Source organism: Ailuropoda melanoleuca, chromosome 8 (genome assembly GCF_002007445.2).
Source record: "Ailuropoda melanoleuca isolate Jingjing chromosome 8, ASM200744v2, whole genome shotgun sequence".
In the NCBI taxonomy this organism is placed as follows: Eukaryota; Metazoa; Chordata; class Mammalia; order Carnivora; family Ursidae; genus Ailuropoda; species Ailuropoda melanoleuca.
This window is the reverse complement of record NC_048225.1, coordinates 126,568,974-126,582,052: the sequence shown is the minus strand read 5'-3', so window position 1 is coordinate 126,582,052 and position 13,079 is coordinate 126,568,974. Positions and strand designations below refer to the sequence as shown.

Genomic DNA, 13,079 nt, shown 5'->3' with positions numbered 1-13,079 from the left:
ACCTGAGGGCCTCTTGCAGAATGTGTCTAACCAGCAGCCTGGTTGATAAACCCGCTCTGGACACATTGGATGATGATTGTGTAAACAGACCCATTCTTCCTAACAAACCTGGGCCACTGGAGGACTCACCGCCAGTCCAGACAAAGAGGACGCCAGCCCTGCTGCTATCCCTCCTTCTTATAAATCCCAGGATCCGTCTGCTCCCAGCCCAGCTGGACATACCAGGAGTACAACTGCCTCTCTTCCAGGAGCTGCACCTAAATTCGGAATGCATCCACTTAGAGAAGTTACTAATGAGAAATGGGCACAATTAGAGACCGTGTCCCTTTCTCTAGGGCAGAGCCTAAGAGAAAACAATTGGGATGATATTCCAAAAACCCCTCTCCGTTTATTGAGGACTTTAGCAGTTATCTGTTATGTTTGATTTGACCTGGCAAGATATATCCATCGTATTAACTCGTTCTTGCACCGCTGAGAAGAGAACCATTGCTGGGCAGGAGCTGAAGCGTTCGCTGATGAGCCAGCAGGGATACATAGCGAGCGTTATCTGACAGAGGGCCCTGCTGTCCTCAGGACCGAGCCACGCTAGGGTTCCCAAGAGACTAGGCCAGGAAGGGAAAGACAAGACCATTTGATGACTTGTTTAATAGAAGAAACAACAGCAAAAAATTCTCTAAACCTGTAAATTTTGATAAAAATCAGGAAGTTACTCAAGGAGCTGATGAGAATTCAGCTCTATTTCAGGGTCATTTAATAGAAGCCACCCGTAAATATACAAATCTGGACCCTCCCCCACCTGAGTATGAGTCAGTTAGCACCTGACACCCACCAGAAGCTGACTAAAATGGCTTGGGTCCTCAGACCCCACCCAGTGCGTACAGAGGTAGCTACCGGGGACGTGAATACCAGGGATGGGACTTTAGAGCAAGAGAAGGACTGCAGAGCTAAATGGCAGGGTAGGGTTCAGGCTCAAGTATTGGCTGCCCCTACTGTGGATGCCCCACAACCCCAGACTGACCGGGGGTCAAAAAAAGGGCCAGTATCATACAAAGGATCAGGTAAGCCCCCACATTACAGGTGTGGCCAGACTGGACATTGGAGTGAAGAGTTTCCAAACCAAGGCTCTCCCCCAGGGCCATGTCCTGTCTGTTAAAAAAAAGAAATGAAAGAAAGAAAGAAAAAAGAAGAAAGAAAGAAAGAAAGAAAGAAAGAAAGAAAGAAAGAAAGAAAGAAAGAAAGAAAGACATTGGGAGAGAGACACTGCCCTCAACTCCAGGGAGAGAGGAAGGCAGGAACCGGAGGGCCTGGCATGATGGGACCCTGAGGTTGGTCTGGCTCCCTGTGACAGCAAGATGAGGGAGCCCTGGGTTACCCTGGACGTAGGAGATAAGTTATCAATTTCCTTATTGATACAGGAGCCCCTTACTCTCTCTTATTCAGCACCATGGCCCTACTTGTCTTTTTAACCGAAACATTGTTGGCACAGAGGGGAAACGAAAACGTGTCACCGGACAGTGCCCTTACCCTGTATCTACCTAAATTACATTGACCTGTTTGTTAAAACTGACTCAACTTGTGTGTAGTGTGGGGTCATTGGAAACTACGGATTATATGCAGTGTGGGTGCCACTTCTTCTGAGAGGTCGTCCCTCTCCTGCTAAATTGGAGCTGGGGGCTCTCCTCGTGTCTTCGATAACATCCTGATGTCCTTCCTAACAGCGCTCGCCACAGCCCAGGGTGATCTCCTGCTTCTGCGACAGTGTCTCTTGTAATGCGAGCCCCTTTAGGGAAGGAAATGGCTCTGGCTCACTTTCGATTTCTCTGTGTCCAGCACAACTGTCAACAAAAGAAAGGGTCAACGGAGTACAGAAACTTTGAGACAGTGTCCAAATCAGGCTTAGTCTACGTGTGAACAGACACAACTCACCTCACGGTCCAGGGTGGATATGATGCTGATTCTTGCAAACGACTGTTTGCTGTGTCTGGAAAGAGATGCTCTGAAAGCAGCCTGTTGAATATTATTGGCTGTGTGTTGCCAAACACACCGGCTTTTCTGTCTTCCCCTCTGCAAGGCAAGGCCATGACAGGTGCACTTTCCAGTCTCAGCCTCTGGCATAACACATGGCATGAAGGGCAGTGTTGCCAGATCCAGGGTTCCCAGTGAATTTGGATTTCATATAAAACACAGAATTTTTACTATAACTATGTCCCACACAATATTTGGGATATATTTGCACTAAAAAAGTAGTCATTGTGTATCTGAAATTCAAATGTAACTAGGAGTTTTGTATTTTTATTTGCTAAACATGGCAAACCTCACTGAACAGAATCACGTCTAATTTGCATGAATGAATTCACGAGGGTTGTGCTGGGGACACCTGTTCTCTGCCGTGTGCACGAAACTCGAGCTCCACTCCTCAGCGCCAGCCACCCCGGCGGAAGTGAAAGGATTTGTCCGGTGAATTTGGGGGACTAAGAAGTGAAACCTGCTTAGGTCAGCTCCATGCTTTTCACCTTGGAGGGAGGCCTGCCTGGACAGAGTTCTACTCCATGTGAGGACACGGACCTTCTCCGACGCTGGAAGGAATCTAGAATTTTGAGAGCAAATTCTCAGGGACACAAAAATTGGGGCATAGGCTTAAATATCACAGAAATAAAAACAAAGGAGCAGCATATTGAAGAGGGGGCTTTCAGCACTGGGGTTCGGTGAGAGCAGGGCATTTGCACATGGCAGAGTCTCCTCCTGGACCACATTTCTAACCTACTGAGCTCCCAGCCGTGGACCTATGGTGTCGTGACCTTGCTGGGTGACATTGTCTTGTGGTGCCTTTTTACATAGGCGGGTGGATGTTTCCACAGGGCAGGACTAACCCCAGGATAGCAATAAGGAAAGGGTTCCATAGCCTCGTCCCGGGCCTGAAGAGCGCTGGGGTTTAACAGTGGGCAGTGGGCACAGGGATGACCATGAGAGCTGCCCAGCAACAGAGCCTTGGGGGCTGCAGGGGTGGCCCCACAAAGGCCGACGGGAGCCCAGGGAGCTTTCCCAGCGTCACAGCTTCCGGTGTGTAGGATCCTTTAGTGAAAGTAGAAATCTCCAAGGCTTTTGAAGGCACTGGTGGCTGGAACAGTGTTGAGCGCTAAGGTTTCTCGTGGGCTCCAAACGGCCCGTGGCAGGCCGAGAAGGGCTCCTGTAACGGTCACCCCAAATTCCACCCTGCTTCAAGGCCCAAGATGCACACTGGAGGATCAGACTTGAACCCCGTGGTGTTCCCTAAGCCCACGAGTGAAAGTCTATGGAGAATTAAGGTTATGTAGTTATTATAAAGGGGCACTCAGGGCTTGCCTGTGCCCTCCGAGAATGTGGCTGACAAATGTATGAAATTAAAAGTGGGGGGAAGGTCAGGTCCTTGGGGTGCACATGTGGGAAAGACCGCGTCTCACTAGACTGGTTGAGGCATACGTTTCGGATACACACAGCGCCATCTCGTTTCCAGAATCCGCTGAGATACATCTTCCACCCTGAGTCGGGGGGACCCGGTGACTTCTCAGGCCAGAGCTGTCCCCCAGGAAGCAGCGGCCGGTCTGCCTGCTGGGGGCTGCAGACGCCGTGTCACTCAGACCCCCCCCCCTCTGTCCAGAACCGCAGCGTCACACGCACCTCACTCACAGGGGAAGTGAAAGCTAAGAGAAGGTACAAAGTAGGTGGTTTCCATCCACCCCAAGATACTAAATGTTTGGCACCAACATTAACCTTTTGCTGGAAGGATTCTCCCAGCTGAGTTTATGTTCACTGGCACCAATTGCCTGGTAATCCTACTGACGCCAACAGAATTTGCCTCCCCTCCTTTCCTCTTATGTGACTGGATCTCTCTTAGGGTCCTTGGAGACCTTCAACATGGGTTCTGGGTGCGAGTCTGCTCGGTGCATGTGCTCCAGGCTGGGGGGCTGGCCTCTTAGAATCCAGTGGGTGTGGGGCCGGGGGCCTGTGCTGGGGTCGTCTTTGAATCCTATTAATTCTTTGAAACCATTGCAAGCGTGTGTGGCTCATGAGAGTCTTGGTGCCGCATTAATGCAGGTCCTACTCTCCTGGAAGCAAGCATTCAGTTCCGTGGGAACGGCCCTGCTCCAACGGCCTCAGCTCCCCCCCCCGACACTGAGAACTGCCTCTTAGCTGAGAACGAGCAGGAAGAGACATCAGGGTAAGGGGTGATTTTCATTTCTTCAGACTTTTGACTCACAGAAGAGAATATGATGTCAGGTTTGGTTTATTTTGACTTTGATGTGTCTGGAATTTTTCTGACAAGGGGTCTGCTCTTTGAGCCTCAGTTTCTTCCTAGGGATACCCGACAAGGAAGGGGTGCACAGGGGACTGTCCGCATCTGGGGGTTGGCATTGTACTACTGAAAGGTCTCAGGGACTCTTATTTATTTTGGGGGGGTTATTTTTTTTTCTTTTTATTTTTTTTAAAGTTCCATGATTCATTACTTGAGCATAACACCCAGTGCTCCATGCAATACGTGCCCTCCTTACTACCCATCACCAGTCTATCCCGTTCCCCCCACCAAGCCCTCAGTTTGTTTCCCAGAGTCCATAGTCTCTCATGCTTCATTCCCCCTTCTGTTTACCCCCGCTTTCTTCTTCCCTTTCTTCTCCTCCTGATCTTCCTACTTCTTATGTTCCATAGATGAGTGAAACCATATAATTGTCTTTCTCTGCTTGACCTATTTCGCTTAGCATTATCTCAGGGAACTCTTAAATCTCATCGTAGAACCTTGGAACAGCTTACCGGACTGAATTTGGGATGGGAAACATAATCAGAAGAGACTTTTCACCCCGGGATGCCAGATGATATTGCTGCTATCTAATTCGCATTTTCTCCCTGCGTCTTGCCCAACACTGCCCAGCGGTGGTGCCAGGAGGATACAAGCAGGAGCAGAGCCGGTCCTGGGGACGCATTCGTGACTGTAGCCGCCAGCCCAGGAACATCCCACAGCTGCTGCCGGAGACCCAAAGAGATGACATAGGATCCCTAGAACCCTGCAAAGCATGACACCAGTTCTTACAGCAAAAGGGCAACAAATGGGATAAAAATGGAGCTTGCTTCATAAAATGACTCACAAAGTACACTACCTTTTCCAAATATTTGCAGACGTTTGTGTCTATTGGCATTATTTCTTTCAAGATACTTGGTAGAATTGCTAGCAATGCTCCGTGGGCCTGGAGTTTTCTTTGTTGAAAGCTTGAAATCTGGTTCAATTTATTTCATCGGGACAGCACTGGTCAGGTGTTCTTTCTCTCCCGGTGTCCTTTCCAGTTTTTTTTTTTCCTCAATATTTCTTCCTGGAAAAAAGTATTAATTTTTCTGGGAACTATTCATCATTTCTACTAAAATGACATGGTATCTTCTTGTTTTAATTTTTGGTAAGTTCAGAACATATAACCATGGCGTGTTCTTCATTGCAAATACTGGCTATCGGTTCCTTCTCCGTCTTTCATCCTGATCAGCCAGCCACGGGGGCGACCTGTCTCTCATGACTTCTGATGGTGACTCGTGGTGTCTTGTCTCCTTGTGGGCCTGTCTTTGTGTGCTCATTGCATTTTGAAATTAATTTATAGAATTAATTTGAAGCCCGAGTTGATTTAATTTTTCCCAAGCATATTTAATTGCTAAAATTCATTTTGAAAAAGTCGGTGTTCTGGAAGCAGTACCGTACAAGATCATCTTTTTTTTTTTTTTGAAGATTTTATGTATTTATTTGAGAGAGAGAGCAAGAGAAAGCATGAGTAGGGGATAGGGGGGCAGGGGCAGAGGGAAAGGGAGAAGCAGACTCCCCGCTGAGCAGGGAGCCCGACTCAGGGGCTCGATCCCAGGACCCAGGATCACGACCCGAGCCGAAGACAGATGCTTAACCCACTGAGCCACCCAGGAGCCCCAGTAAAAGGTCATCTTAACCCACATCCAAGCATGGTGGCCTTCCAGCCACCATATGAGCTGAAGCTAGGCACCCTTTTTAGGAAGGCTAGCTTATTTCCAATTCACCATTACATGGGCAGTGGAGCCCTTTGAGGTCCCAACGCAAAATTGGGGGTGGTTCCCAGATCTCCACAGACACTAGATTTTGATTTTTGTTGCCAGCCTTACAAGGCCACCTCAATCTCAGCTCAGTGTCTTACCCACATTTTCACATGGGCTTTCCACCCGCTCCCCATATGGCCACAGGGCAGAACGGCCTGCAAAGCTTTTCACATCCTGGTCCTTACTCCAGATCTCCAGAGCTAGCTGAAAGGACTTTCTTTCTTTCTTTTTTTTTTTTTTTGAATTGGAATTTATTGGAATTGTACCTCTGAAAGGGTAACACCACTGAGATGAAGCATCTTTAACCTGGATCCCCAACTTTTTGTTCACCTTCTGGTAAATGAAGCCACCAAACTCTGCTCCACTTTCACTTCCGTGTGAAGCTGGACTTGAGAAGTCTTGAAGCCAAGCAGAGTTTCTCTGGGTTCCTCGGGACTTTGCGGTTTCAAAATTCACTTGTTAGCCAGCCAAGCAGCCCTGCTAACTCAGCACTGAGCACCCCGGAGCCCAGCGATGTCAAGATTCTCATCACAGACCAGGGTGACATGATCCTGCTGGTACCCTGTCTTGAGTTTAGCTATCCCCACTGCCCCAGTGCGAGCCGAGAAGCATGAATCAAAAGCCATCGTCGGTGCACACGCAAGGACATCTTCCCCGACAGTCTCCGTGCCCAGAGTGCTGTGGTGTCCACTTCTCCCCAAACGTCAGGGCTCCCTTGATCCACCCGCACCTGCTTCCAAACTGCCCTTCTCTGCAGTGGTCTCAGTGTTGGCTGAGCCTGGGCTGGTAGATTTCAGTCCATTCTAAGATTTTGTTTCCAAATCAAATTTTATGGATAGCCCTTTTACTTACAGCCCTCAGTGAGGACCTCTTGGCGGCTTTGCCCAGTCCAGCGCACAGAGGGGCATGGCCATCTTCTCTGTGGCGGCCGTGGCCTGGGGACAGGCTGTTCTGAAAGTCACACACTCTGTTTCTGTTTCCTGGGGCCCATGACTAACTACTAAGATGACTAACAACACTCATTTATATTTTTTGAAATAACTCCTTCCCACCCTTCCATGGTGCTATCAGAGTCTAGGGTTTACGTAATAGAATTAAAAAATTTATTTTATTTTTTCTATGATTTAGCAATTGCTTATTTAAGCAACAAAATTTCAGCCAGAACCAGCATCTTCCAGTAATTCGCCAAAATGACCAACACAAAGGGAAAGAGGAGAGGCACCTGCTACAGCCTCTCTAAGCCTCTCAGAAAACGTGGAGTGGTTCCTTGGGCCATGCATGTGCGAATCCACAAGAAAGGTGACATTGTGGCAGATCTGGAAGAGTCTGCAGCGTCACCCAGCGTGCTGTGGGCATTGCTGTGAACACACAAGCAGAGGGCAAGGTTCCTGCCAAGAGAATTAATGCACACAGTGAGGGTAGTAAGCACTCAAAGGGCCGAGCTAGCTTCCTGAAGTGTGTGAAGGAAAACGATCAGAAAGAAAAGGAAGCCAAAGAGAAAGGTACTTGGGCCCCACTGCCGTGCCAGCCCGTCCTACCCAGAGACACACCCTGTGAGAACCCCGGAAAGGAGCCTGAGCAGCGGGAACCCGTTCCCTACGGATTCATGACATGATGAGTGTAAAAAAAATAAAAGACGTCAAGACTATAAAACTGTTTCTCTTAGTTGAGTAGAAACGTGGTGTGCCCTCCCCCAAAGAAATATTTAAAGCAAACTTTGCTTGTGTCTTAATTCATTGGGTGATGTCTTTATTCAAATTTAGTGGGATTTTTTTTCTTGCTGAAAGATGTGAAGTGGTTTATTGTGCAACAGAATATACTCAATTGGTTAGGAAACTGCCAGATATTATTTATAAAATATTTCTAGTAGTTTGAAAATAGTCCCTCTATCACCAAGAAAAAAGAATTTTAAAAATAGACGAAAGGTTATCTGCTGTATTACAGGCAGTCTCAGAGAAAGCTGAGGGCTCATAATTGTGTCCTGTCTTAAACAGCTGTGTTTGAAGCAGAAGGACCTTGCCTTTGAAGCCTGCTACTTAAAAATAGATCCTTTACAGCACCCCAGTTCCTACTAAATTGTTTTCATCACCATTTCCTGTTACTGTTTTCATATGTGGCCCTCTAGCGACTGGGAAAATGTTTTTATTGGAACTGCTCTTTCTGGCCCCAGTGCCTTTGCACTTGCCTTTGCCTGAAATACCTGCACTTTCTTTGTTTAATTGGTGAATCCCTGCCTGTCCTTGCCCAGCCTGAGTGCCCTAGGTGGACCCTCTCTGAAGCAAGTGTTTTCAGGAGAGGAATGAAAGTGCTTGGAACCAGGGGAGAGAGCTTGCTCCTGATTTGGAATGCAGAATAAAATCCCTTCTATCTGTTCCCCTGTCATGGGACAAACACACGACAGACACACTGGTTTTTCTTGTGGGTTTTTATAATTTTCAAAAACTTCTGTCTTCCCCATTAGACCCGAGGTTAGAGACTGTGTTTTAGTAAACTTCACACTCCTAGGGCCCGGCACACAGTAAGCATTTAATAAATGTGCTTTGAATTAATGAAAAATAAACAAACAACAACATTTTACTATTGAATTACTCAAGCATACTTTCCATATCTTCTGGCATATCTCTGAATATATTTTTCGGCTCAATGGAGCACTTCCTCTAAGAATATTTTCAGGTGTGTGTGGGCGGGCGTGTCTGCGGGGTGTGTGTGTGTCTGTGTGGTGTGCGTGCATGGTATGTACGCGTGGGGTGTGGTATGTGCCGTGTGTATAAAATACCGAGGCCCATCACACCAGAGATGGTCAGAGTCAGCCTCAGAGTTCAAGGAAAGGGCAGCTAGATATGAAATTACAGGTTCCACCTTGAAAATACTATTTTCCATTGACTTCTCGTGTTCATTGCTATTGTGAGGAAGTCGGAAATCAGTCTAATTGCCGTGACTTACAATGTTTTACCCTCTGCAACATTTCGGAATTGCCCCTTGGTCTCTGTCACTCCTCAGCTGTGCTGTGATGTTTGCCTCTCGCGATCTATTCAGCTCGCGAACTATGACACTTCCGCTGTGAAGTCTTCCTTTTCTCTGCTCGTGTGAGGCCCTCGGTTATTTTCCCAGGCTTGTCCCTTTTATCTGTGCCCATAGCAGGGACGTTACACACGGCCACACCACGCAGCCAGCACCCAGCCCGCTTTCCTTTGACTTTGCGTCTCTCTATCCGTTTCGGTATCTCCAGGGGAGTGCCCCTGGTCTTCCAGGTGACTCTCCTGCTTCTCAGTGTTATTCCTTGTGCAAACTTGCCCACCTGCCAGTTACTTATTCTGACTTTTCTAATTTCCATGTTTATGGTCTTGACTTGGCATCTCAAGCTGTGCAGTTTGACGTGCTCAGGGTGCTCAGAGCAGACGGCGCCCGCTGTATCCTTCCCCGCTCGCCCACCCACGGTGCATGTCTCGGTGCTTCTGCCCTGGTCACCTTCTGTCCCAAGGACGTCTCTGCCCCTCTCTGTGATGGTCACAGTCCCGGGGCTGTGAGTGGTGATGGGAGATGGGAATTCTTGGGGGCCCAGTGGCTCACCGGCACCTACTGTTAAACATGCCGCCCACGACGGCTGGGCTCCTGTGGGGCCCGGACCCTGCTGGCGGGACAAGGGTCCTGCGGGGTCGGGCAGGGATCCCTTGGCAACAATGTTGGGGAGCAAAGGTCTCATCCAGAGAGCGCTCTGCCCTCCAGTCTGCCTCTTCCTCCCCGAGCGGCCTCTGCTATCCTGCATCTGTGTCCCATATTTATGATGGTTCATGTAAGGTTTTAATAGGCAACAACCTTCCTCTTGTTTATGTATTTCTAAGGTATGGATTAGGAGGAAGAGCCTGAAGCCATCTCAAGCACAAATGGAAAGTTTTTAATGGGGGAAAAAACCAAACCAAACGAAATGCTGGTGAAACAAAGAGGTGTGTGAGCTAGAGCCGGGCCAGAGAGCACCAGGGATGAGCCGCGATAGAAAGGGGCAAGAGTCAGAGAGCTTCAGACAGCCAACTGGCCTCTGTCCACCCCGCAGATGCCACGTGCCAGCAGCGGCCTGGGGCCTGCACGTGGAGCAGGCCTCAACCTCGGCTGTTGGGGGCAGAATCCGTGTCTCCTGAACTGGCCAGAAGGACAGTGTTTCTCAGAGCCCATGAGATGGAGCAGCGGGGAAACTACCCAAGGGCTTGCTGCCCTGGGCAGCAGATGCAGGGCCCAGAGGGCCCAGGGCCTGTGGCCCAGCCTGAGCACAGCTCTGCTGCCCCAGGATGCCCAGGCCTCCGCCCCACTCCTCTCTTCCTCTCTTCCCCTTCCCATCCCATCCTTCCCACGTCTCCCCACAGGCTGCGTCTTCCCCACTGCTCAGCATATCATTCTTCACTTTACACGCACAAAGGGGGAAAGGGGGTTTAGTAGTGAAAAAAAATCCCAGTTACATCATTTACAAAGTTTCCCATATGATCGGAACAGAAATTCATGACGAAGAGGGACTTTCATTTTTCCTGATAGAAATTGAGATGTACCACTTCTACCCACTCTTGGAAACTAGGGTCTTCCCAAAGATCTCCGGAGACGGGACTGGGTGTGGAGACCCGGCCTGGCTGCCAGGCGTTGGCCAGAGGCTTGGACCCTACGAAGGCCTCAAGGATGCCCACATGCTGGGTCTCCACCCTCTTGCTTCCCTGTCTCATTCCTATTGTCCCACTCCCCACATACCTGCAGCCCTGAGCACCTAGTTGTCCTCCTGACTCAGCCTCTGGAGGGGAGACTCTGGCCTGAGGGGGTCTCGCAAGCATCACAGAAGGCAGGAACCAGAGGCTGCTCTTCAGGATGTTTTGTATGAAAAGAAAGCAAGGAAGCAAAAGACTCCTCCAGGGTTTGAGCTCTGCTTCCTCACATAGCAGGCACGGGCGATGGAGACTGCTGTGTTCTCCTTCACTTCTGGGTTGTGAAAAGAGCACACAGCAAGCTGAGGGATGCTTCCCACAATGGCTCAAGCTTTCCGGAGAAATCCTGCCAAGTTATTGTCTGACTTTGAGTAGAGTAATAGGTTTTAATCTCTCTAAACTGTAATACTCCCCAAAATGTTGAGTTAGAAGCAAGGATATTCATTGCAACACTGTTTGTCACGGTGAGTAGTTGCCCCCAAGTAAGTGATTCTCAAAACCAGTTACTATTTATCCAAACATACCAAGCAACGCCACAAAGATCTTCGAACATTTCATGGCATGAAAACATCACCATTTAAAAAAAAATAAAAACAGGCTACAGTTATTATTCCTTTAGAATCACGTATTTATGTACATGGGAGCTCATCCATAGGAAATAGCTCTGGCTGATGGATATTGAAACAATAGTACAATCGTCTGAGTGATGGAAGTATGAGTGAGTTTAGTAGTTGCCTCTTTCATTGTCTGTATTTCTGAATTTTCTACAGTGAAGATACATTATCTTATATATTAAAATCCACAGGTTTTGTGGCTTCTCTCAGCTTCAGGTGGTAGGTAGCCCTCCGACTGCAGAATATTCGGGTCATACGCATGCATGTGAAGTGTGTGGACAGGAGGAGCGTAAAGCATCAGCTCTTAGACTGTCCCCATATGGATCGGAGTGGCCACTGGCTACTTAGCCATCAGAACAGACCTCAGTAACAAGGAAGGATTCCTGATTGCCTATAATTTCCCACCAGTCTCACAAGCCAGAAATAGGTAGATAAGTATCTTGTGATGGATAAGGGTGATTTGGGATGGCTTAGTGGGAGGCTGAGCAGAACATCAGGTTACCTATGTTCCTATATAGAGTTTTGATATGTTCCCCTAGAAGTTTTTATGCCAGGGTTATTATTAATAACGACAGTGTGCATATCCCCTAGGACGGTTGGGTGTAAAGAACAGCTAGGAGGGGCTGGTCGCTGCTAAGGCGGTACCAGCTTTAGCTATAGGGCTGAGATTACCTCACCCTGTAACAATTAGATTGTTGGGATATGCTAACTCTCAGTCCCTGACGCTTGGAGCTCAGAAGTTAGGTGGTCTTGCCAACGGTATATAATTATTTCAATATAAAACTTTAAATAATAATTGTAACCATTCCAAATTATTTATTTTTTTCTGATAAACTTCAAATTTGTTGTGTATAGTTGGTAAAATATTCTAAATTATCTCTGTGTAGATCAATGACCAAACCCAAGACCACAGTCACCTCTGTCCTTCCCACTGGTGACCTACCTTTAGCAGGGGAGTGGATTATACAAGATGTTAATCAGTGTTAACAATTCTGATAGTGGTATTTGATAGTCATTTTGTTAGAAATTCTCATTACTCAACTTTTTGAACTTTTTTGTACTAATTTTGAGGCTAAGTGATCATTAAGCATATTTTATTTAATGAATACTTATTTAATGCTAATTTTATGCCGGACATTATTCTATGTGATTTTTGAATATTTAACAAATGGTTTTCCCCATTTAAAGATGAAGAAACAGAGGCACACAGAGGGTAAGTAGTTTGTTCCAGACGACACAAATTCGTGGGGGTGGGGTTGGGACTCTATTCTCGGCAGGGGATCCCGAAGGTTGTGATCTTCTTCCTCACGTGATGGTGGCAACGAATGTAAAACCTTTCGCATTTCAAGAGGACATGCATACCCTTGCTACTTTTAAATCAATGTGGATCAATGTACAAGCCGAGCATTCAAGAATGGATAAATACGGCCAGCTGGCCCACGCTGCTGTTCCTTCCCACAAACTCAGCCCTGAAGTTCTCACAAGAGCAAGAGAGGATTTTTTTAAACCCTGAGATGTCTCTCTGTGGCGACAAAAGACAAGGAAGTCCTGGTTTGGAAGACAAAGAGCAGATCAGAAATGGATTCTGTTCACATCACCTCAGAGCAGATGTAGGTGAAACCTTGTCTCTCGTGTTCATTATTCTTCAAGTCTTTGAACATTGAAGGAAATACCATATGCTCTCACTCATGTGTGGAATTTAAGAAAC

General features: G+C 47.6%; 1 long non-coding RNA gene and 1 pseudogene across 1 annotated transcript in view; one reads left to right on the top strand and one right to left on the bottom strand.

The window, feature by feature from the left end:
* LOC117803492 overlaps window positions 1–5,336 on the top strand; it is a 13,878-nt gene extending 8,542 nt beyond the window's left edge. The window contains exons 2-3 of the long non-coding RNA XR_004627445.1: window positions 4,075–4,198; window positions 4,904–5,336. This is a non-coding gene — a long non-coding RNA (uncharacterized LOC117803492). The remainder of the gene's footprint in view (window positions 1–4,074; window positions 4,199–4,903) is intronic.
* Window positions 5,337–6,024: 688 nt separating this feature from the next.
* On the bottom strand, window positions 6,025–9,665 carry LOC109488411 (annotated as a pseudogene).
* Between the last annotated feature and the right edge of the window lie 3,414 nt (window positions 9,666–13,079).